Below are 23,819 nucleotides of genomic sequence, written 5' to 3'. Positions count from 1 at the left end.
ACTTCCCCATCGACGACATCAGCCAGACTGAGAAGGCAGTGGGTTTCCACTCTCTGGCTGGCTTCCCACAGGTACAGGGCACAATTGATTGCACACATGTAGCAATCCGAGCACCTCCACATGAGCCAAGACTGTTCATCAACCAAAAGGGATATCACTCCTTCAATGCACAGCTGGTTTGTGACCAGCAGAAGAGGTTTTTGCAGGAGTGTGCCAAATTCCCTGGCAGCTGCCATGATTCCTTCATTTTGCATGGATCCAACATCCCGGCACACTTCCACGCACAAAACAGACTTAAGGGCTGGCTCCTTGGAGACAAGGGATATCCCCTGCAAACGTGGCTCATGACACCTCTGAGAAACCCCACCCAGCGAGGCACAACAGTGGTACAACAACAGTCACATCACCACCAGGACTGTCATAGAGCAAGCCATAGGAATGCTTAAGATGCGCTTCAGGTGGCTGGATCGATCTGGGGGATCCCTTCAGTACTCACCGGCGAGGGTGTGTAGAATAATAGTCGTATAATAGTCGTGTGTTGCGTCCTGCACAACATTGCTCAACAGAGAAGGTTACCGGTGGATGAGGTCCCATGCATCTGCACCTGCCATCAACATTGAAGAAGATGAGGAGGAGGATGAGGATGATGGGCAACCCATCGGCAGAGCAGCAACACCTGGCGTGATCACTCATATTTGATAGATTCTCATAAGAAGATCTGCAAAGTGAAGATAGTCAAGTACTCAGACCACCTGGAACAACCAGCACCACCAACAACAGCCACCGCCCTCCACCCCCAGCCCCGTTTGCACAAAACAGTCCTGCAACCACACGTAGACCCATTGTAAATTCACCCAACGGGTGGCGTCAAGTCTCGCTGTTCATGATGAGGGACATGCAAGGGCGCTTTCACAAAAGGGACTCAAGAATGGACAAGACGTGGCAGTGGTGGTGACAATTATAACATTTATTGTGAATATAAAAAAAACAAAGAGAAATGAAAAACATGACAGTGTCAGACATCCTTGTGCATTACCGTGGTGATCGCAAAACCTTCGCCTTCCTCTTCCTACTGCTTCTACGTGGTGCATCCCTTGTCGCTTCAGCAGAGGTAGTGGCAGGTCGGTCAAGTCCCTTCCCTGACTGCTGAGATGTTCTCGGCCTACGCCCTCTGGGTTTTGGAGACCGTGAGGGCTCTGCCAAAGACTGCTCGACCTGCACCTGTGCAAGGGCAAGCTCGGCCATCTGGAGAGGAGGCAGCATTGCGGGTACCAGTTGAGGCGGGGGGGGGGGGGGGGGGCAATGGATGAGACGTGGGAGCGCTTTGAGTATAGTCCCCACTTCCATGTCCGCTTTCGTCATCATCCTCTCCTGGGCCAAGGCCACATCAATCCTACTACTCTACTACTCTGCTGGACAACAGCTTGAAGGACATGTGTGATGCCCTGTAAGGCCAGTGCTAATGTATCTGTCTGCCTGTTTAAGGCGGCAGAATGTTGGTCACCCTGATCACACGGCAGGGCCTGAATGCACTCATTTGTGACCCATGCTTGAAGCTCAATGGAGACTGCCATTCTCTCCATCGCAGACATTCCCGCACTTACCTGCGCCACCATTCCACTAATTCTGGAGGTGGACTCCTCCATCCTCTCCGCTATTGTAGACTCTCCACAGCTGCCCCTGCCACCAGTGTCTACTCATGCTCACTTGTGTGTGGTGAATCAACAGGTGACAACACAATTAACTGTCTAATAGGACCCACCGAGGTGTGAGTATCTGCGCTGGTGCATGGCTTGCTATAATGTGATGATGCACGCACAGAGGCCTGGAGCTCCTCTGAGAAATTGTCCTCATCCACGTTGTGTGCCTCTTCAGCACTCCTTGAAGGTCTTGGAAGAGAACATACTGCCATATTAAAAATCATCGCAGAAGTGATGTAATGTTGCAATAAGCATCCTGAGGTGTGCAACAGGTCAATCATCGATAACATCAGGATGTTAAAGTTCTGTCACCAGCCAGTTGCGGGTTGTCAGTCTCGTCATCTCCGATGGCCAGGCATTCAACTGTGCGGCTCAGATCTATCGCCTTCTCCTCTACCTCTGCCAGGGCCACAATGTGTGGTGGGTCCCCTCCGGTCCTACTCCTCTTGCGTGCATTTTGCGTTCTCTTCCCTTACAAAGGGTGAAAGAACAAATATGTGAGTGGGTGAAGGTGACATGTTCACCCGATGGATGCACTGCTTTGGGTGAGGCTGACAATGAAACAGGCGCATCAGAGGGTGACTATCAGGCAGATGCATCACATTGCACGAGGACTGGGGTGAGTGGCAGTGGTGGGTTCACAAATGGGGAGGTGAGGAAGTGCATAGAAAGTGAAGGTTAGTTGATGTGAGGAGTGATGTGATGGAATAGCCTTGCCAACTCAGAGTGAAGAGAGTGGGAGGGGATCCTTTTCACAGGATGTGGGTGAATCAGCAAATGTACTCACTTTTCCTGACCTGGTTAGGTCATTAAACCGTTTCCTGCATTGAATCCAGGACATGGGCACCATGTTCCTGCTGCTGAGCTCCTCTGCCACCTCCAGCCGCGCCTTCTTAGTGGCAGAAGCAGGTCGCTTCCGCTTGTCAGCTGGGTAGAGAACTTCCCTCCTGCTTCTCACACCAGCCTTTAGAATCTCCAGGGAAGCATCGCTGAACCAAGGTGCTGCCTTGGCTCTTCATTTTCGATGCTTCTCCTTTCTCCTTCAAAATCCATTTTTGCACTGGCCCTTTAAATACTCCAGTTCACAGCACGTCATGCAGTACGCCCGCTGCGTAGCTTAGAGACGTGAGACCCTGAAGTAAAATTAAGTACTTTCAATTCAGTTACGATCTCTCAAACCGACGTGCTAAAAATTTTTCCGGGTTTCCCACACAATTAATTACCCACCCGCCAAGTTCCCGCCGCCATGCTAAAATCACGACCATTAAGTCTATAGCACAGAAACAGGCCATTCGGCTCAACTGCTCTATGCCAGTATTTATGCTCCACACGAGCCTCCTTCCTCCCTACTTCATCTCACCCTATCAGCATACCCTTCTATCCCTTTCTCCTTCGTGTACTTATCTAGCTTCCCCTTAAATGCATCTATGCTATTTGCCTCAACTACTCCTTGTGGTAGCGCATTCCACATTCTTACCACTCTTTGGGTAAAGAAGTTTCTCCTGAATTCCCTCTTGAATTTATTAGTGACTATCTTATATTGATGACCTCTAGTTTTGGTCTCCCCCACAAGTGGAAACATTTTCTCTACATCTACCCTAGCAAACCCTTTCATTATTTTAAAGACCTCTATCAGATCACCCCTCAGCCTTTTCGACAGAAAAGAGCCCCAACCTGTTTAGTTTTTCCTGATAAGGTTATCCTCTCAGTTCTGGTATTGTCCTTGTGAATCTTTTATGCACCTTCTCCAATGTCTCTATATCCTTTTTATAATATGGAGACCAGAACTGTGCACAGTACCCCAAATGTGCTCTAACCAAGGTTCTATACAAATTTAACATAACTTCTCTCCTTTTCAATTCTACCCTTCTAGGAATGAACCCCAGTGATTGATTTGCTTTTTTAATGGCCTTATTAACCTGCGTCGCTACTTCTAGTGATTTGTGTATCTGTACCCTGAGATCACCTTTGCTCCTCTACCCCTTTTGACTCTTATTATCCAAGCAGTATGTGGCCTCCTATTCTTCCTACCAAAATGCACTACCTCACACTAAACTTATCTATATTGAAATTCATTTGCCAATTACACGACCATTCTGCAAGTTTATTAATCTCATCTTGCATTTTAACACATTCTTCCTTTGTATTAACTACACCCACCTCCCAACCCCCAATTTCGTGTCATCCACAAATTTTGAAATTGTACTTCCGATTCTCAAGTCCAAATCGTTGATGTAAATTGTGAACAACAGTGGTCCCAGCACCGATCCCTGTGGAACACCACTACCTTTTGCCAGTCTGAGTAGCTACCCTTGACCCCTACTCTCTGTTTTCTGTTTTGTAGCCAACTTGCTACAAAACAGAGTCCCCTGATTCCACATGTTCTGAACTAGTCCTGAGTCTACAATGCAGTACCTTATCGAAGGCCTTTTGAAAATCTAAATATATTACATCTACTACATTACCCTTGTCTACTCTTTGTGTTACTTCTTCAAAGAATTCAATAAAGTTGGTCAAGTATGATTTTATTATATTTTCATTTTCTCGATGTCTTTCCATTACATCTTTGATTTGTTCTGTATCCCTTTGTAAATATGGGAATAACATTAACTGTCCTCTGCCACTATTCCCTTTTCTAATGAATTTGTATATACTGTGTTTGCAATAGTGCCTCTACTATCTCTTCCCTAACTTCTTTTACTATGTGTGGATGCAATCCATTGAGACCAGGAGATTTATCCTCTCTACGTCTGATTAATTTATCAATTATCTTCCTTCTTTCTATCTTAAATGTCTATATACCTTTTTTGATCTCCTTTTCCAATGTCATACCCACCTTGTTATATAAATGCAAGTCTTTTTTTAAGGCAGCAGCAGTTACTACAGGCAGTAATTGGATGCGGTCAGGTGGATGGGGGGCAGAGGGTACAGCAGATTCTAACAGAAAAGACCAACGGCCACGATTTGTGTATTACTAGCACATAATGTAATATGTGCCAGTGATACACAAAACCTTTTTCTTGTATGCTCTTGTAAAATAATACAGCCACTATATATCATAATTAGGTGAGACTTCAAAGTCTCAGAACATATGAAGTTTAAATAAGAACAGGCCTGATCACATCTGCAGTAAATCAACATAACAGATTAAGAGCAAGTTAATGTCACAAAGCTGTTAAAAATTCCTGTTCTCACCTCTCAAAGAAAAGCTGACTGTACACAATTGTTTATTAATATTCCCATAGGGGTCTGTAGGGAGCCATTAAAACATCACTTCTTAATCAAGTGTCTGTATTTCCAATGTAAAATGGTAAACTTTACCTTATCAATAAACAGCAAATTTTTAACACCTTGTGGGAACTTTTTCCCTTTTAGATCATGCCCTGGCTGATGAAAATTCTAACCACAATTCATAATGCATAAAATCTTATATTTTATTTTAGGCCCTAGTTATATTTTGACAATTGTTTCTGCACTGCAGTGCGTCAAAAGACAAAATGACAGTACAGGAGCAATTTTCTGGCATTATTTTCCTGCCAGGAGGATATATCAGATATTCCTAAGCACACTGTGTTTGATTTTCCAGGTGAGATTTTCCTGGGTCTGCTCTATGGAGGAACTGGATCGCCTGAACACAGTGGAGTATCAGATAATCAGGCAGGTTGGAGCGCACGCTTGTAAAGGAATCTGCCAGATTATCTTCCATTAATTTAAATCAAAGGCTTCTGTTAAGACAAGTGCAATACTGGCTTGAATGATGGAATTTCTGACCGATCAGGTCATGCCCTAGTTACCCTGTCACTTGCAGACTCCTGCCTCTTTGGGGGTGGGCGCATCTTCTGCCAGCAGCCCTGTCCACCAGAACTTATGGTGTATATTAGAAAGGGCAGAACTCTGACGTGCCTGTGTCCCACCCCAAATCCAAATCACTGCCGGCAAAAATCCTCCATTTGGCAACCAAAATGATTGCAGAATTTCTAGGTTGTTCTGTCTGTTATTATATCTGTGAGGCTCTGTATTTTTTAGTATAAGTAAGGTCCATAATATTTTACTTCATGTCAGCCATGTGTCATACTGCTTTGGTAAATTAGCTGCATTGTGGCCATGGGCAAAACTCTGTCATGTCTAGACTCCCACGGGACCATGGTAAAAGAACTGAAACAGTGCACTACGTTCCAGACTAACCTGTAAGCAACACAACAGCACGTATATTAGTCTTTAATAAAAATCCGTTATCACATTTCACATATGTAAGAATTTAGTTGGACTCTGTTGAGCTTTAACTTATAGAATCATAGAAAGGTTACAGCATGGAAGGAGGCCATTCGGCCTAGCGAGTCCACACCTTCTACACAACAACACCTTTATTTACATTTCATTTACTAGGCACTGTTTTTTACACTCATTCTTAAACATTATCTAGTTACTGAATAATTATTAGGAAGTTTAAAAGCTGAAACAACACTGACATTTACATCCTTTTCTTTGTTAATAGGACTGACAATCTGCCAAGTCGCCGTTTCAGTTGATGAAAGCTTTGCATGCTTTGTATTTTATACAAACGGTTTAGTTTGGTCTTATCCTCACAATGAAGTATTACTTTCTCATACATGAACTGGGAAAACATTGCTTTGAATAGAAAGCGCCTCTTACTTTGTTGAAGATAGTGAAACATCCTTGCAAAAACAATGTGTTGATAAATGGGTCTTATTATTTCCAAAATGGGTTTCAAGTTTCAAACTCGGTCCTTGTCCCTACCACATATACAAAACCTCTCCTTTTTAAAGACAGTGATGAATTGCACGCAACAAAAACAAATCAGCAAGGGTGTCCTTGGGGATAAAAACAAACTTTGTCTTTTTTTAATGATAATACAACTAGTGTACATTAGAATTCTATTTCACCCATTAATATATTACACTTGAGAACAAAGAATAACGTAGGACGAGCCAGTCACTAATCATAACATGTGAAGATAATGGACATGATTTTAAATGGGGAAAACGGGTGGTTGGGGGCGGGGGGGCAGTAAAAATGTTTTAAATCTAAAACCCGCCCCCAACCCGCCTCCAGCCTGCCCACTTCCGGTTTTATCGGAGACTGGACGAGGGGCAGGCAGCCAACCCACTCTTAGGAGGCGGGTCGGTCAGTAAAAGCTTTCAAGGGGGCTGCGGGCCTCCATTTTGACAGGTTTTTTTTAACCCCTGGGGGCAGGGATTCCCAGGCCTTCTCCTTCACGTCATGTGAAAGGAGGCGAGAAGGCCCGAAACTGCAGGTGAGTGCATCTATAGCACAGCTTGTGGGCCCGGAGGAACAGCAATGCTTCCCCAAGGCCCAGCCCTACTTGCGGCGACCACCCCTACGAACTCCGACCCCCGCCGCCCCTCCCCCCCACAATCTCCGACCTCCACATAGGGGCCGATTTTCGGATGGCCGAGCAGGTGCGTTGGGGGCAGGGGGGCTCTGAAAATGGCGGAATCCCAGAGCATTTGGGTGCGCGCGCAGCTCCCACATGCGAGATTGCCACCGGCAATTAAAGCCGACGGGATGATAATTTAGAAACTTATTTAGCTAGTTGAGATACTTGACAGACCTCATTGACTTGAGATTTTGGCAGGGGTGGAATTTTGACGGATCCTCAGCATGTTTCCCGTGCTGTGGGAAACACTCTCTGTTGCAGCAGAACGTGTTTCAGCCAGCAGCCAGTGGGAGATGCAAAGGATTTTTTGACAGTTGGGGGAATACCTCATTTATTGCAGCAGCGCACTCTGTCACTTCAGACAAAGTTTTGGCTGTAACACCTTTGCCTTTCCACTCAAAATTATTAATTTGTACCCTAAATTCTGCTGTGCAAACACATTTACCTACTTTGCGGACTCCCTCAAACTCACACCGTCAGGATGGGGGGGGCGCCATAACTGCATTAATCACTTCATCCGAGGACAAGTAACATCACCAGCCTCGCCAGGCACGCCATCCACCTCCGCCACGTGGAGCTCCACAACACAGTGCTGCGCCACAGGCACCTGCACAAAATAATCGTGCAACTACACATACGCCCACTGTAGGGTGACCCAATGGGTGGCATCAAGTGTGGGTGTTCATGATGAACCTCATGAAAGGGATTTATTACACAAGCCAGTCAAGAATGGCCAAGACGTGGCATAGTGGTGACAATAATAATATTTCATGTGCCATTAACAAAAATCAAATATAAATAAAAAACATTACAAACCGTTAAACACCCTTGTGCATCCCCTTTGTGCTCACAAAACCTTTGCCTTATGCTCACGACTACTCCTATATGGTGCCTCCCCTGTGGCTGCAGCAGAGGTAGTGGCAGGTTGCTTTGACCGATTAGATGCTTTGGGCCTACGCCCTCTGGGTTTCGGTGCCCGTGAGGGCCCCTCCAAAGACAGCTCCACCTGCACCTGTGCAGGGGCAGACTCGACCACCTGGAGAGGACAAATGTAAGGAATCTTACAACACCAGGTTATAGTCCAACAGTTTTATTTGAAAATCACAAGCTTTCGGAGCTTACCTCCTTCGACTCACCTGACGAAGGAGGTAAGCTCCGAAAGCTTGTGATTTTCAAATAAAACTGTTGGACTATAACCTGGTGTTGTAAGATTCCTTACATTTGTCCACCCCAGTCCATCACTGGCATCTCCACATCACCTGGAGAGGAGGCAGCATTGTGGGTACTGGTTGAGAGGGGGGCAACGGGTGAGACGTGGGGGCACTTTGAGTGGCGTCCCCACTTCCATGTCCCCTTTTGCCATCATCCCTCTCCTGGGCCAGGCCCACATCACTCCTACCACCCAGCTGGACGACAGTTTGGAGGACATGTGTGAAGCCTTGTAAGGCCAGTGCTGGAGTATCTGCCTGCCTGTTTAAGGCGGCAGAAAGTTGCTCACCCTGAGTCCGAAGGGCCGTTGTCAGGGCTTCAGTGGACTCATTGGTGAGCCATGCTTGAAGTTCAATGGAGGCTAGCCTTCCCTCCATCGCAGACATTCCTGCACTTACCCGCACTATCTCAGAGATGCCTTCACGTTCCTGTGACACTATCTCGGAGATCCCCTCCTGTACCTGTGCCACCATTCCACTCATGCAGGAGTTGGACTTCTCCATCCTCTGCACAATTGTGGAGAGTGCGCGTGACACCTGTTCCAGCACCTCGCAAATGTGCTGCTGCCCCTCTTTCATTCTCCTTTTAAAGGATGGCCCCCAGGGTTCAGCATCTGTGTCCAGCTGAGCAGAGCCTGGAGAAGAGTGCTCCCACCAACACAGACTCTCCACAGCTGCCCCTGCTAACAATGTCTGCTCGTGCTCACATGTGTGGTGACTCACCATGTGTGACCCCAACTAAGCGAGGACAGGGATCCACCGAGGTGTGAGTATCTGCGCTGGTGGATGGCTCGCTCAGATGTGATGGTGCCCCCTCAGAGGCCGGCAGGTCGCCCCTTCGCCATCACGGCAGTCGCTGAAGGCCCTGTAAGAGAACAGAAGGCAATATTAAGCATGATGACAGATGTTGAGGTGCTGAAGATGGCAAGGCATGTTAACGTCATTTGCTATTGTGAGTGCTGAATGTTAAAGTTCTGTCACCAGCTGTTTGTCAGGTGGTAGTCTCGGTGTTCCCCACGGTCAGGCACTCGAGGGTGCAGCTCACTTCAAGAGCCTCCTGTTCCGTGTCCGTGAGGACGACCTGATGTTGCGGCCTCCCTCCGGTCTTCGCTCTCTCCCGTGCATTCTGGGCTCTCTTCTCCCATAAGGGGAGAAAGTAGAGAGGCTTGAGTGAGGGAAAGTGACATGGCTAACCGCTGAATGCATTGGTTTGGGTGAGGCTAACCGTGAAAGAGATGCATTAGAAGGTGAGTATGAGACAGAGCCATGATATTGTAGTAGTGGGATGAGTACTGGGGAGGTGAGGAAGTGCAGGTAAGTTGAGGATGAGGTTTGAGTGGATGTGAGGAGTGATGTGATAGAGTAGTGTTGGCATGTACGGAATGAGTTGGGGGGTGGGGGTGGTGATGTGGAAGACAGAGTGTAGGAGAATGAGGAAGTGTACTCACTTTGGCTGACCTAGTTAGGTCATTGAAGCACTTCCTTCACTGGATCCATGTGCGGGAGACGTTGCTGCTGCTGGTGACCTCCTCTGCCACCTCAAGCCAGGCCTTCTTGGTGGCAGAGACAGGCCACTTCCTCCTGTCCGCCGGATAGAAAATATCCCTCCTCCTCCTCACCCCATCCAGTAAGACCTAGAGTGAGGCATCAGTAAATCTGGAGCAGCCTTTCGCCTGGGCTGCTCCATTCTATAATTTTGGTTCTTTGCTGCAGGAGCAGCCGTTGGAGGACTGCTCCTTTAAGTAGAGATCCTCCAGCTGACAGCCTGTGATGTGGGTGCGCAGTCCACTTGCTGCGCAGGTTTCCGATGGGAAACCCGGAAGCCGCGGTAAGTGGCTTCAATTTACCCGCGATCGCGTGGGGAACAGACGGATTTCACTGGCCGGGTTACCCACGCACCCAATCGCCCCCCCCCCGCTGCCATCCCGCCTCCCTGGTAATATCGGGGCCATGATCTCTGATTCCCCCACAATCTCCAACCCCCCCCCCACCACCACGATCTCCAACCCCCCCACGATCTCTGACCCTGCATAAACTCCAACACCCCCCGCAATCTCTGACCCCTGCAATGACCCCAAACCCTGACTCCCCGATGACTCTGCCCCCCGATGACTGATGCCCCTAGATCACTCCCGAAGACTGATTGCCACCCCAATGACTGACCCACCTGATGGCTGGCCCCCAGAGACTGAGTTCCCCCATTAACCCCCGATGACTGACCCCCCCAAAGACTCCTGACACTCCCCCTTAATGACACCCCCCACACCATCAAACACTTACCTGTTCACGCCTCTTCCTTCTTCTTCTCCCTTCCTAGTGAGACCAGCCTGTCAATCAGGCTGGCCCATCGGGTGTCAAAAAAAAAATGACTTCCTAACGTCAAAATCGTAAAGACATCCAGGAAACCATACTTCCGGGTTTCCCATCAGGAATTCCAACCCCCCACCCCGCCCCCTCGATAAAATCATGCCCAATGTTACAGGATGCAAACATACTGTTTTTTAAGGCAATATTAAGTACAATGGGGGGGGGGAAAAATTCAATTGGGCCCATTTTTGGGCGCGGGTAATGTGATCTGCAATTACCCTGCACTCGATGGCCCTACGCAGGCAGCACGTGAATTTCGAGGTGCCTGCTACTTACCACGATATCTCTGTGCAGCCAGCTGGAGAATGAGGAAGCCGGAAATGGGGCGTGCTCAGCGCGTGTCATCGGCAGCCTGCACCTCTTAAAGGTGCAGGTGCACATTTTAAGTGGGACATGCATAGTCCACTAGGAGGAGGGAAAGATGGCCGCAAGGATGGCAGGACCAGCACGAGAGAGGGGCCCCACGGATGATGCACTTTAGGCCCTGGTGGAAGGGGTGGATGAAAGGAGGGCCAACATGTACCCACAGGGTGGCAGGGGACCCTCCAGGCTGCAGCTCTGCAGGCATTGGTAGGCTGTGGCCCAGGAAGTGAATGCCAGGAGCATGGCACCATGCATGTGGGTGCAATACCGAAAGAAGTTCAGTGATTTGACACGAGTGGTCAAGGTGAGTTAATGCAAGTGTCAAGTGGCACATCCAACCAACTGCAGCACTGCTCCACACATCACACCCCCCGTCCCCACCAACAAACACTGCCCATCCATATGCAATGCTGCACCTTACCCGCACATAGTACCACACTTGCAGGCCACACAACCACCACTCACAGGTCTCACACACACTGGCAGCTATTCGACCATGGCAGGCACATAACCCACACACCTTGAAGAATATTCAGTGACACACTGTCCTCTGTCTTGCAGGAGAAGGTGGTGCATAACAGCTGGGAGCAGGAGAGACCTGAGGGTGGACGGGTACGCTTACATGTCCTCACCCCACTAGAGGCGATAGTGCTTCAGAGCATTGGGCAGGCCGTCGCTGCAGCCACGCACAACATGCTGCACTGGAGGTCCCGGTGAAGAGGGCCTCTGCATATCTAATGCTCCTTCTCCTTTCCCACATCTCCCTCCACCCATAATCTTTTCTGACTCACGTGCTGCAGATGCTGTCGGGACGCAAGTCTTACTTGCTCCTTTCCCCGCTCCACAACTCAACCTGTTTCGCTTTGTTATTGCAGATACCCAAGAGCACGTGGCAGCACCGTCTAATGAGGAGGAGGAGGAGGAGAAGGAGGACACTGAAGCCACACCCATGGCTCGATCTGACACTTGCTTCCACCAGCTCAGAGACCGAAACTGCACCGAAACTAGAAGCCAGTTTAGAGGAGGGATCTGCACGTGGTGAGACATCGGACAAAAGTGTGCAGAAGCCGGGGCGGGGGGAACGGATATCACAGGTACCAGCTCGCCGGAGAGCGAGGTCGCTCACTAGTTCTGCTGCAGAAGAGTCAGAGAGGCCATCAATGGTCCAGGCTACTGAAGACGGCTGATGGGCGTACACCACCAAATGATTGGGGCACTGGAAAGCCTGCCAGAAAGCCTGCGCACAATGAGAAAGGGTATGGAGCTGTCCAGCTCCAACTTGGCACAGGGCTTTGCACAGAGCTTGGAGCCCATCCTTTCCAACATGGAACAGGTTGTCACCTCCATCAGCGCACCTGTGGAATATACCATGATGCAGCATCTGAGGCTGATGTCACGGCTTCCATTGCAGTACAAATCGATGGTTGCTGTTCAGACTGCTGCAATGGAAGCTCAGACTGCTGCAATAGAAACTCAGACTGTTGCTATCGTGGATCTGGGGACCACTGTTGAATGGAGCTTCCAGGGCATCACTCCAGCAATCTGTTCTCCAGCTGATCACCACGATTGCTGAGGTGCCACCCCGGGAGAGTGGCAGTGGCGCCATGGCAATCGGATCTGCTGTCCTCTCACAGGATGACAGCATCCCTGCCACTCCACCAGTGCCCTTGTTGTTGCTTATCGGCCAGCCAGGCCGGACTGCTGCAGACCATGCTGAGATGGTGCAGTCTGAAGCCGGGCTCTCCCAGCCCAGAGCTGCTCGTCCTCCAAGGCCATCTGCACGCTCCTCCATTGATGGCCAGCAGCCTCCCACCATCCATGTTCCAGCCACTGGGGATGCAACTTGTAGGAGCAGTAGGATAGGTAAAGGCACAAAAACGACAGGCACTAAGGCAATGCGCAAGGATGAATAGTTCTGTAATGTTTCCATAATTTCATTTATTCATTGATAAATGTGACTTTGAATTTGCATTTGGTGGTGGTTTTTATTTGTGCGATAAGCTGAGAGGGACACCAGTGTGTAATCAGATGGAGGGCAATTTGATTGTCTTGTGGGAGTGGTAAGGTGGGGAGTGTAGGACTGTTGGTGAGTTGGAGGATGTAGTTGACATTATTGATAGTGGGCACGGATCAGGCGAGCACGCAGAGCCCTTGCAGACAAGGTGTGTGGTCCCTGTTGCACCCTTGGGTCTTCCTCCACTTCCTCTACCGGCTCCTCCTCCTCCTCCTCCTCAGCCTCTTCCTCCTCAGCCTCCTCCTCCTCCACCTCTGGCTCAGGGTCATTTCCAATCATTGGTGGCAAAGGTTGGTCCCTCATGATGGCGAGGTTGTTTAGCATGCAGCATACCACCGCGGATCTGCCCACCCGCTCAGCGGAGTACTGCAGGACTCCTCCAGACCGGTCCAGGGAGCGGAAGCATTGTTGGAGGATGCCTATGGTGTGGCAGCACACACATGTGTGTGTGCACATGTGCATGGGTTCCTGACCAAAGTCATGAGCCATGGCGTGAGGGGCTAGCCCTTGTTGCCCAGTAGCCAGCTTTTGATTTGCCGAGGCGGGTGAAAGATAGCTGGCACTTTGGTCTGCCGCATGACAAAGGCATCTTGACTGCTCCCAGGATAGCGGGCATCTGATTCAATGCATGTGGTCACCAGCTGCACATTCAGGGAGTAGAAGCCCTTTCAGTTGACGAAGATGGCCGTGTTGATATGTGGGGCACGCATGGCAATGTGCATGCAGTCAGTGGCACCCTGCACCATGGGGAAGGCAGCAATGCGAGTGAACCCCCATGCTCGCTCGTTCTGCTTGTCTCTGTAAAGAGGGAAGGTGATGAACCCTATCCTCATCTCGTACAGTGCGTCTGTGACCTCCCTTATGCAGCAGTGCACTGCATACTGCAAGATGTTGCACATATCATCAGTAGAGGTCTGAAATGATCCTGAGCCATAGAATTTCAGCGCCACGGTGACCTTCACAGCCACAGGCAATGCTGTCCTCGCCCTGCTCTGAGGCTGCAGTTGTGGCTGCACTAGTTGACAGATCTCAGTCACGGCTTCCTTGGTGAACCTCAGGCGTCGGATGCAATCCTCCTCGGCCATGTTGAGGTAAGAGAATTGGTCCCAGAAGACCCCCATTGGATATGGCCTCCTGCTCAGTGTCCTGCACCTGCTCGTCCTCCCTCTCCTTGCAGCTTGACCTGCTATGTGTGGCCTCTCTGCATGCTCCCAGTCATGCTCAATGTCCAGCGGGAGCCCTAGCAGATCACCCATGGTGGCCACGAATGTTGTTCAACCATGGTTTTAACTTTCCGAACCATAAGGCAGTACCTGCCAAACCGCTCTCAAATGTACTCTAGGAACTCTCAGTAAGTATAGGGAGCATCAAAAAACACTTCCTATTCCACCAGCAGCCAGAAGCAATAATCCAACAACTAACCTGTAAATCCTGCATGGTCCCTTTAAATAGCGCTGGTGGGGAGTCCTACAGGCACTCTAAGACACGTTCAGGTGTGCATGGTTAAGACTGTGCGTTGAGTTGAGCTTTAAGGTCCAAAATGGTGTCTATCACTTTAAATCAGCATTGCACACTGATTGCACGCATTTTCTCCCTACTTTATCTGCTTCCAGCGTTCGGTATTTGTGCATGCGCTAACTCCTATACCAAGATGGCGTCTGGCGCACATCACGCTGGAAATGTGGAATCTTAGATGTTCGAGAGGCTGCATTGCGCTGAAACAACAGGCACTATATGGCCCAATTTAGCACCCAGTGTCCCTACATATCGCCAGTGAAACATTATTGTAAACATACCTGTAACTTCTGCTCTCTTGCTGAACATCATGCCGCAAATGTAATTGACCCCAAAAGTGCCACAACAGTAAATAGATTCACCCTCCAGTGATAAAATCACAGTTCAAAGCTTACAAAAAATGTTCTTAGAGAAATCATTTATGTGAGCAATTGAATGATTTGCACCTTCAATCACCATGAGGCCTTTTCACTACCTCACGCCCTTGTCTGTGTATAATCTGTGTATAGCAAAGATTTCAGATGTTTTGAATCCACCACAAACCATTATCACAATGCATAATGCATTATGTCTTTACATTGGTAGAGCATAATGAAAGATCAATGCGTCAGTCTCTATAGCCTCCAAATGTTACATCAAGTCTATAGCAGTGAAACAGTTCATTTGGCCCAACTGGTCTATGCCGGCCTTTATTCTCCATTCGAGCCTCCTCCCACCCCTCTTCATTTAACCCTATCAGCATACCCTTCTATTCCCTTAACTCTCATGTGCTTATCTAGTTTCCCCTTAAATGCAAGTATGCTATTTGCCTCAACTGCTCCTTGTGGTAGCACGTTCTACATTTTTACCACTCTATGGGTAAAGAAGTTTCTCCTGAATTCCGTATTGGATTTATTAGTGACTATCTTATAATTATGACCTCTAATTTTGGACACCCCCACAAGTGGAAACATTTTCTCTACGTTTATCAAACCCTTTAATTATCTTAAAGACCTCTATCAGGTCACCCGTCAGCCTTGCCTTTTCTAGAGAAAAGAGCCCCAGCCTGTTCAGCCTTTCCTGATAAGTATATCCTCTCAATTCTGGTATCATCCATCTGAATTTTTTTTGCACCTTCTCCAGTGCCTCTATATCTATACACAATCCACATAAAACCTACAAATGCAAAGATTGTATGCTGTATGTTATATAATCCTAGTATTATATGGAGTACATTCAAAAGTAAATATCTGATATACTGTGGGGAGCGTTTTAACTAGCTACTTATCTTTATAGATGTACATTTCCTTGTTAGTCTAATAACAAGCAGCATAACCAAACCATGATTTTCTTCAGCTAGGGAGACTGCTTCACAGGTATCATCACGACAAGCAACCCTTTCTAGTATCAACTGATGGCATCTTAGGATCTTGGCAAATAATTCAATGTTCTGTTCTTTTAATGCCGTTAACTGGCCGCTGTGCTGAAGCCTCAGCAACATCTGTGGGATATTCTACACTAAATCAGCCTGCCATAGAGCTCTTTGAGAATTCCTTGACTTTCACCATTCCTGATAGGCAGACATCCCCTCCCAAATGTTTCTCTCCAAATCCCTTTGTTAAGCAATGGCAACTTGCATTTATATAGTGCCTTTAATATAGAAAAACATCCCAAAGCACTTCACAGAGGCATGGTCAAAAAGTGGATGCCAAACCAAGGAAGGAGATATTAGCAGCACTGACCCAAAGCTTGGTTGGAGAAATGGGTTTTAGGAGGAGAGGGAAGTGGAGAGGCGGAGTGCTTTCAGGGGGAAACTCTGGCGTATTGGGTGGCTGAAGGCACAGCTGCCAATGGTGGGGTGATGAGAGAGGGGGAATCATGGGCCTTTGTCCTTCATGTAGGTTTCTCAATAAGAAAACACAGAGATGACGGGAGGGGAGAAAGTAAATTAAAAAATGATGGGCAAAGAAACAACAAAATGAGGACAATTGGTTGCTGTCTTTTTCTGCCTAATGATTAGGATCATTGAGGTTTGCAATTTACTCCCACTTGCTTATTGAGGGTTGTGAAGTTTTATGTTTAGTGCTAACTTGCTTTTTCTTGATTACTCCTAACATACACTCCTGACACAACTTAACTGACTGATTTGTATCATTTATCTTTGCATTAATATTGTGCAAGTTAAACACTAAAGAAATGGTAAGGTATGTTTCAGATAAATACTCGCTTTTGCACAAGGAAAACACACAGACATCAAAATGCTGCTTTAGTCTCTATGTAAATTATAGCAGAAATGTGAGTCAACCACTGCAGTTTCCTCCAGTCTGATCAGACCGTTGAATTAATAAAAGGTTGTCATGCTAGGACTCTCATCTCTATTCTGAAAATATCTTTAAAGATTCTTTTTAAACCACTGGCCTCATAAATAATGTGAAATTATAGGCCATGTACTAAATATGGTGACTCTTCTCACAGCAGTACGTTTTTCATTACTTCATCTTTTGCTCGTCAAGGTCTGAATGTCACTTTTATTTTGGGTTGAGTAACTTCATTCAAGAACCAAATTTTTATTTTCCTACAGAACTCTATTGATTTCATACAATTGAAAATGATTTTTATCATGTAGGTTTTTTCTCCTATCAACCTGTTATCTAGCAGAATGTTTTTAAGGAGCGACTTGCCTTTGATGTAATGAATTGCAGATGTTTGTTTTCAAATGATTGGAAAGTCAGTTAGTGTAGCTACATACCTCTATTTTAACTCCCACCTTACTGCCATTTTTGTTGGCTTTTATGTCTTTTCACAAATGAAAGATCAAACACCTTTTTATTTGCCTTTGTAATTGTACAATTCTTGGAAATGGTTACTATTAGAATCTCCCGTTAATATTCTACATGTTTAAGAACTACTGATTTTGTTTAACACTCCAGATACAACAGTAGACTTCTGAAATACTGAATTTCCACTGACATTTATTTCAAGGAATACAAAAATGGCTGCAGAACAAGTACATTTTAAAAGTAGATTGGGATTAAAGATTAAAACTTTTGTTACTTTGTGTCCTACATTACTTTTCATTTGTAAGTCACATTTTAGTCTTTTACTCTGACTTATAATCCCGTTACAAATAGATTTTGTTCATTGTAATAGAATTCTTTTGTTAGCATACAAAGTATTGCCATTATTCAATTGTTTATTTAGGCAAACATCATAAAAAGCACATATGCTAAACCAGAGCCTGAACAGATCTTCCTTTTATGACCAATGCCAACACAAGATTAACCTGATTCTGGTCAGCACCTCCTCTCAGGGAAAATCAGAGCAACAGTGATCCCCTCCAATTTGCCAACTGAAGAGCATCACTAGATGGTCTACAGATATCTTTAAAAGAAAAATATTGGCAAGTTCATGGTCTCCAAAATGTTGAGCTGCTAATTTCAGTTATGCTGCTATCAGATGTGTCAGGCAATTCACCACAGGAAATATCAGCCTTGGTTCAGTGCTAGCATTTTTGCCTCTGAGTCAGAAGGTGGAAGGTTCATGCCCTACTCCAGGACTTGAGCACATAATCTAGGCCAACACTTCAGTGTAGTACTGAGAGAGTGCTGCATTGTCAGAGGTGCTGTCTAAGCCAAGCCCAACTATGACTGATCAGGTGATCCCATGACATTTTCTCTAAGAAAAACAGGAAGTTCTCCTGATGTCCTAACCAACATTGATGTGGCGATGCCGGTGATGGACTGGGGTTGACAAATGTAAACAATCTTACAACACCAAGTTATAGTCCAACAATTTTATTTGAAAATCACAAGCTTTCGGAGGCTTCCTCCTTCTAACCAACATTAACCACCAAACAGATTAGCTGCTATTTATGGGACTTTTTTATGCACAAATCGGTCGCCGCATTTGACTACAAAATAACAGTGATTTTACCTCCAAAGTAATTCATTGTCCTGAAGACATTAAAGTTGCTATGTAAATGCAAGTCTTTCAAGAAAGGGAAGCCCGAAGGAGCTACCTTTTTGTGTTTCCTAGTAGCCAGCTTCAGGATGGCACTGGCACGTGCTGTAAACATATTATCCACCTGCTTTCTTGTCTCTGAGACCAGGCAAGGGGAAGAGGAGAAAAATATTGTTTTGTATTTTTTAGAGCTGTAATAAGGTACTAATGTTTTGAAATCTCATTCATTCAGCTATACTTTAATGTTCATTGAAGGTATTTTTTACTTGGGAATGCCCAATTTGCACTGACAAGACAAGGGATCCTAACCACAAAAGTGGGCCCAAATCAGTTATGCTGGATCTCTGCCCACTTTGTATTACGCACAATGGGGTCATTTTAACTTTTTGCGCTAGTGTAAAACAGCGATATCAGATCGGCCGCCCATTGTACACCTCTCCCGATCCTCCTTTCCATTTAAGTCAAGTAGATCTTCTTTCTGGTGGGATTATTCACACTGGTATAGAATGGATGATTAAGGGTCGGGAAATCGCTTAGAGATTGGAGCTCAAAGCCTCCAAAGTAGCAGTGTGAGTATTCATGGGAGATGTTTTCACTGTGCAGAGGACCTCTATCGTTGGAGGTTCCATTGCAGATTCCTTGGAGCTGCCGCACACTAGATGGAGAACTGCAGTTCCAAAAAGTGGTTATGTGAAAATGTATAGATGCAGCTCCACCATAGTCAACACCAAGTCTTGCAGGGTGTTAAGCACATTTTCGAAAGATTACACAAAATGTTTGTAATCAGAGGGTGTCCTTCTTTCAAATGCAGACACTATGAGGTTTGAATACCAGGGATATATGGCTAAGAAAGGATGTTAACTGGCCATCCAGCCCACATATTCCTACTTTTCCACTGCCATCACCACAGGCACCTGCTCAGTCATGCTCTGTGGTTCACTCGGTGCATATCTACTTCCCAAGGGTAATAAGGGATATGGAGCCAAGGTGTATCCTAAATGAAGTTAGGATACGGATCAGCCATGATCTCATTGAATGGCGGATCAGGCTCGAGGGGCTGAATGGCCTATTCCTGTTCCTATGTTCCTATGAATATGTCTGTGTTGATGTTAGAAACAGATTAATTCCAGGACAGAATGGTGAGGTGCTGGCTTCTTGTGCGGCACTAGGATCTGTAACTGATTCTTGGAGACTCCCATAGAAGAAGGACAAATCTTAGGAAGCTGGACACAAGCCATCCCTTCGAACAATACTTAGATGGTGTGTTAGAATGTGAGCATGAGTGACTAAGCTTGGGGAAGGCTTCTGACTTCACCTTCCCTCATTTCCGCTATGCTCTCCAGCCTCAGGATTTTCAGTCTGGCCTCTTAAAAAGGACTTGAAATTGTAGGCTCCTCCTCATGTGTGGGTTGGTTCCCTCCTGATTCGTGCCACTTTGTCCTTGTCATGCTTCAGGATTCATTGGCCACTTTTCCATGGAAAAGATATAGCTATGAATTATTTTTAAATGTGTTTTGAGTTTAAGCTTGCTTTCAAGCTGTTAGTTTATCAGGGTCTGGGTTGTGGATCCAAAGTCAGACGAAAAGTGGTCAACATGCTAATCAGGAGTTGTTTTCCGCAAAGTGAAACAATAACCCAATCCGCTGGTTTTGCTCCATAAGAAATAAACACCTTGCACCCATTGACCTCAATTTTAACCTCCCAGCCTGCCCCGACAGACTTGAGTGGGTCAAGGGGGGATTAATATATTGAATCGGGCAACCCACCCCGACCCAACCTCATTCCTGCCCCTTTAAATTTTAAAGTCCAGAATTCAGGCCATGGACGAGGCTCCCGCAAAAGGGTCTTAATTAACCAAATTTGCAGCCTGATGACATCATTGGTGCCATGACTTAAATTTAACAGAAAGTCAGGGGGAGGCCCAACCTGTGTAATTCCTGATAGTTGAACCGAGATGGGAGCTGCTGGCTCCCCAAGCTAAGTGGTTCTTTTAGCATTCCTTGTGAGCCAGGAGAAGCAGGAGTGCTCCCCCCTTCCTTCAGGAAAGCCTTTGTCCTCCCTCAGACCCGATCTCCAGGCTCTTTCCCCCAACCCTTCCGATCTCAGGCCTCCCCCTAGCTCTGCCGATCGAGAGCCTCCTCCCCCCTGACCTCCCTATCTCGGGCCTCCTCCCTCCAGCCCAATCCCCCAATCTTAGGACTCCCGCACCCCTGTCTGATGAAGAATCTCCTTCCCCCAACCCTCCCAATCGTGGGCCTCCTCCACCCAGTTCCCCTGTCCACCGATGAGACTGTCCATTTGGCCAGTTGCCAGGCAGGAGGGGGCTCTACAAGATGCAAACGATGCCCTGTCATTAAGATCGGCCTTGCCAAATACTTCGGACGATTTTGGCCTCACCCGCACCCTCCCCGCCTCCCGTAGATATCGGGGCCATTGTGTTTGGATGGTTTTGCTCTCTTCCTGATAGTGAACAGTTAGGATTAAAGTAAAACACAAACACCGAGAAATGCAGTCATGTTTTTGAGCAGAACACACTGCCGAGACAGTCAAGCATAAAAATGTTGTGAAGGGAGAGTTGTGCTGCCCTGGAACTGTGGCACAGAATGCCGAGAGGTTATTGTTTTTAAGTTAAATAAGACAACCCACCAAAGTGGAATAACATTACATTTTCTTAATTTTATATCTTTACACAAACATAAGTTACATCATTTAAACTAAGTGGCACAGATCATACCTGTTACTGTGTACATTTCACCTTACTGTGAAATAAAGCAGTTTAGGAACTGAACCAAACTTTGCCTCATCTAGATGAAGTACACCTGCGTAAGACACACAGATTGAGTCCAGATTACAAGGGAGTTTCATCGTTACACTCCCGGGCCTTGCTACCATACGAGTGAGTGCAGGACAGTGTGAGTCAACTCCCATAAAAGTAAGACACACAGAAGAAGCTAATGCCAGTGAACCCGTGAACATAACTACAGCAGACCTGAATTCGTAAAGTGCTAAAGCAGAGAAGTAGTCTTCAAATGTTGCAAATTTCAAGGACATATACAGTGACATCCAAATGCCATCCTCCAGCCCACCAAATATGTGAGTAAATGCAGTTAGGCTCTTCTAGATTTGCAGCGTAAAGCCGTTTTAAGATGCAAGTCCAGCAAGGGCTTCATTTGTAAGTTGCAGCTTGAATTTCTACCCTGCTGCAGTATGGCCATGTATAATAGGTACCCCTAATATTTGCAGGCTTATTGGTCACAGTGCACCAGTCCCACAGTCCAAGTGTCAGGACAGAAAAATCTACCCTAATGAGAGGTCTACCAGAGTATAATTATAAGAACATGGGACTTAAAGTCAAACCTATAAGTTAATTTATAGGGGCAGCTAAACTATCAGCGTAAATTAAAATTTGTCTCAGGGCAACATTGAAGTTTCACTAATGTAATAACGTACAAAACATTTAGAATGTTTATACAAAGTAAAGCATAGAACATGAGACTAATATAAGAAAACACTCAACTGAATCTCTTAATTTTTTTTCAATGGAAGTGAGAATTGAACTTAGAACTGTCATTCAGATTTAATGGAAACTACTGAAGTTTATTTATTTCAAAAAATGTGTTGCTTTCCAGTTTGTAATGATTCTTTAATGCCTGTTCAACATGCAAAGTTTCCTGCCCTAATTTTATATTCACCATACATCTTTTGCAAAGGTTTGATCATAAAAAAGAACCTGGGTTAACTTGTAGTGTTGTAAATATTTCAATTCCTTTGGGTCCAACATTTCTAAAGTGCCTTTTTAACCAACTTCTGTTTCTTACCGTGCCTTTTTACAAAAATAATAGACTTTAGCATTAATGATTTTATATCTGTCAGCATATTTTCAGACCTGGTACATAACCGTTATGTGTTGAGGTCATCAGATAAAACTGTTTCTCAGATCTGTTATATTTTTAATTAGTGTACATGCTACCATGCAACTTTCATTTGCACCCAGTGTCCATCCCGAATGATGGATCTAAAGTCATGTTTAACACGTGGGTGAGAACTGCTTACCAGATCTACTTCTTGTACTTTTTTTCTGGGTTATATTGTAATCTGTAACATAATAAAAACATATGTTTGTGCCTGTTAAAATATAATGGAGAACCACATACTTCAGCCAATCACAATTCCAGTTCAAGTATAAATTTCCAAGCCATCATCCCCATTCATTATTTACCTAGAAATCCTGATCGATGCATAATCCTAATCCAACAGTAGAATTTCTTTACAAATCCCTGGAGTAATGCAGTCATCAGGATTCAATTGTGTTTCATTGTACGAAAGCAGAAGTCTAGCCCCTTCAATCAATCAACTGCAAATAACTTTGATTATTTTCTACACATTTTTTCAGTGATTTTTTTGAACCACTTCCCTTAAATGACTAATTCTAATGACAACGCTGAAGGGACGGCCGCGACAGGTTACTGACCACAGCCACGTGATGAGAGTTAAACTAACTTTAGTATAGATAGTAATTTCCGTAAACACACCATTCCAGCCATGAATGTAAGTTTAGCTCTCTCGCATTGCTGAGTTCGGTAGCTCTGCCAAGCTATTTCCCAGGAGATGCCATTCACCATTTACGTTAAAGCGAAAATATTCCCAAGAAATACGCAGGCAAGATCCCAGCTCTTTGATTTCTGAAGGAGGTATTGCAGATCGGAAATGTGAAGCTAATTATATGGCGTTTATTTGATGATCTCATCATCACATGACACAGCATAATCAGTATCCGCTTTCAAAATGATAATTAAACTTTCCAAGCCCAATTTCCAATACTCTGTGTATCACCCTGCTCAGCACAATGTGCTCCGTAATCATGAGTATGGTTAATCTAAAATAATGTACTGCACTGATGCATTTTCCTTTTGAAAATGTAGAAACGTGTAACAATTTATTTTCAGTATTTCCAATACATATTAACTTCTTATACATCACACAGATTAAAAAGAAAACCAAGTATTCTGGAAATTGAAATAAAAACAGAAAATTCCATAAATACACAGCAGGTTAGTGTTTTGAGTGCTCAGCTCTGATGCAGGATCATACCCCCGAAACATCAAACTATCGCACTGCTTCAGATGCTATTTGACCCACTGTCTCTTTCTAGCATTCCTTGCTTTTGTATCATATTGGTCGATCTCCCGTGGCATGGTAGGTTGGAGGATATGTTGTTCAGTAGAGTGTGCATGGTGTTGAAAGAAAATTTTGTGAGAGATATGCCCAGAGAGTAAGTGATAAAGCTTGATTGG

General features: G+C 45.8%; 1 long non-coding RNA gene across 1 annotated transcript in view; it reads right to left on the bottom strand.

Moving 5' to 3' along the window:
• Positions 1 to 23,198, bottom strand: part of LOC137324245 (uncharacterized) — a 60,830-nt gene extending 37,632 nt beyond the window's left edge. Inside the window, exons 1-2 of the long non-coding RNA XR_010963567.1 lie at positions 23,058 to 23,198; positions 22,579 to 22,620 (exon numbers count right to left, since the gene is read on the bottom strand). This is a non-coding gene — a long non-coding RNA (uncharacterized lncRNA). The remainder of the gene's footprint in view (positions 1 to 22,578; positions 22,621 to 23,057) is intronic.
• Between the last annotated feature and the right edge of the window lie 621 nt (positions 23,199 to 23,819).

The sequence above is a fragment of the Heptranchias perlo genome, chromosome 8 (assembly GCF_035084215.1).
Source record: "Heptranchias perlo isolate sHepPer1 chromosome 8, sHepPer1.hap1, whole genome shotgun sequence".
NCBI lineage: Eukaryota > Metazoa > Chordata > Chondrichthyes > Hexanchiformes > Hexanchidae > Heptranchias > Heptranchias perlo.
Note: the sequence above shows the minus strand (reverse complement) of the source record. Positions and strands in the feature narration are given on the sequence as shown.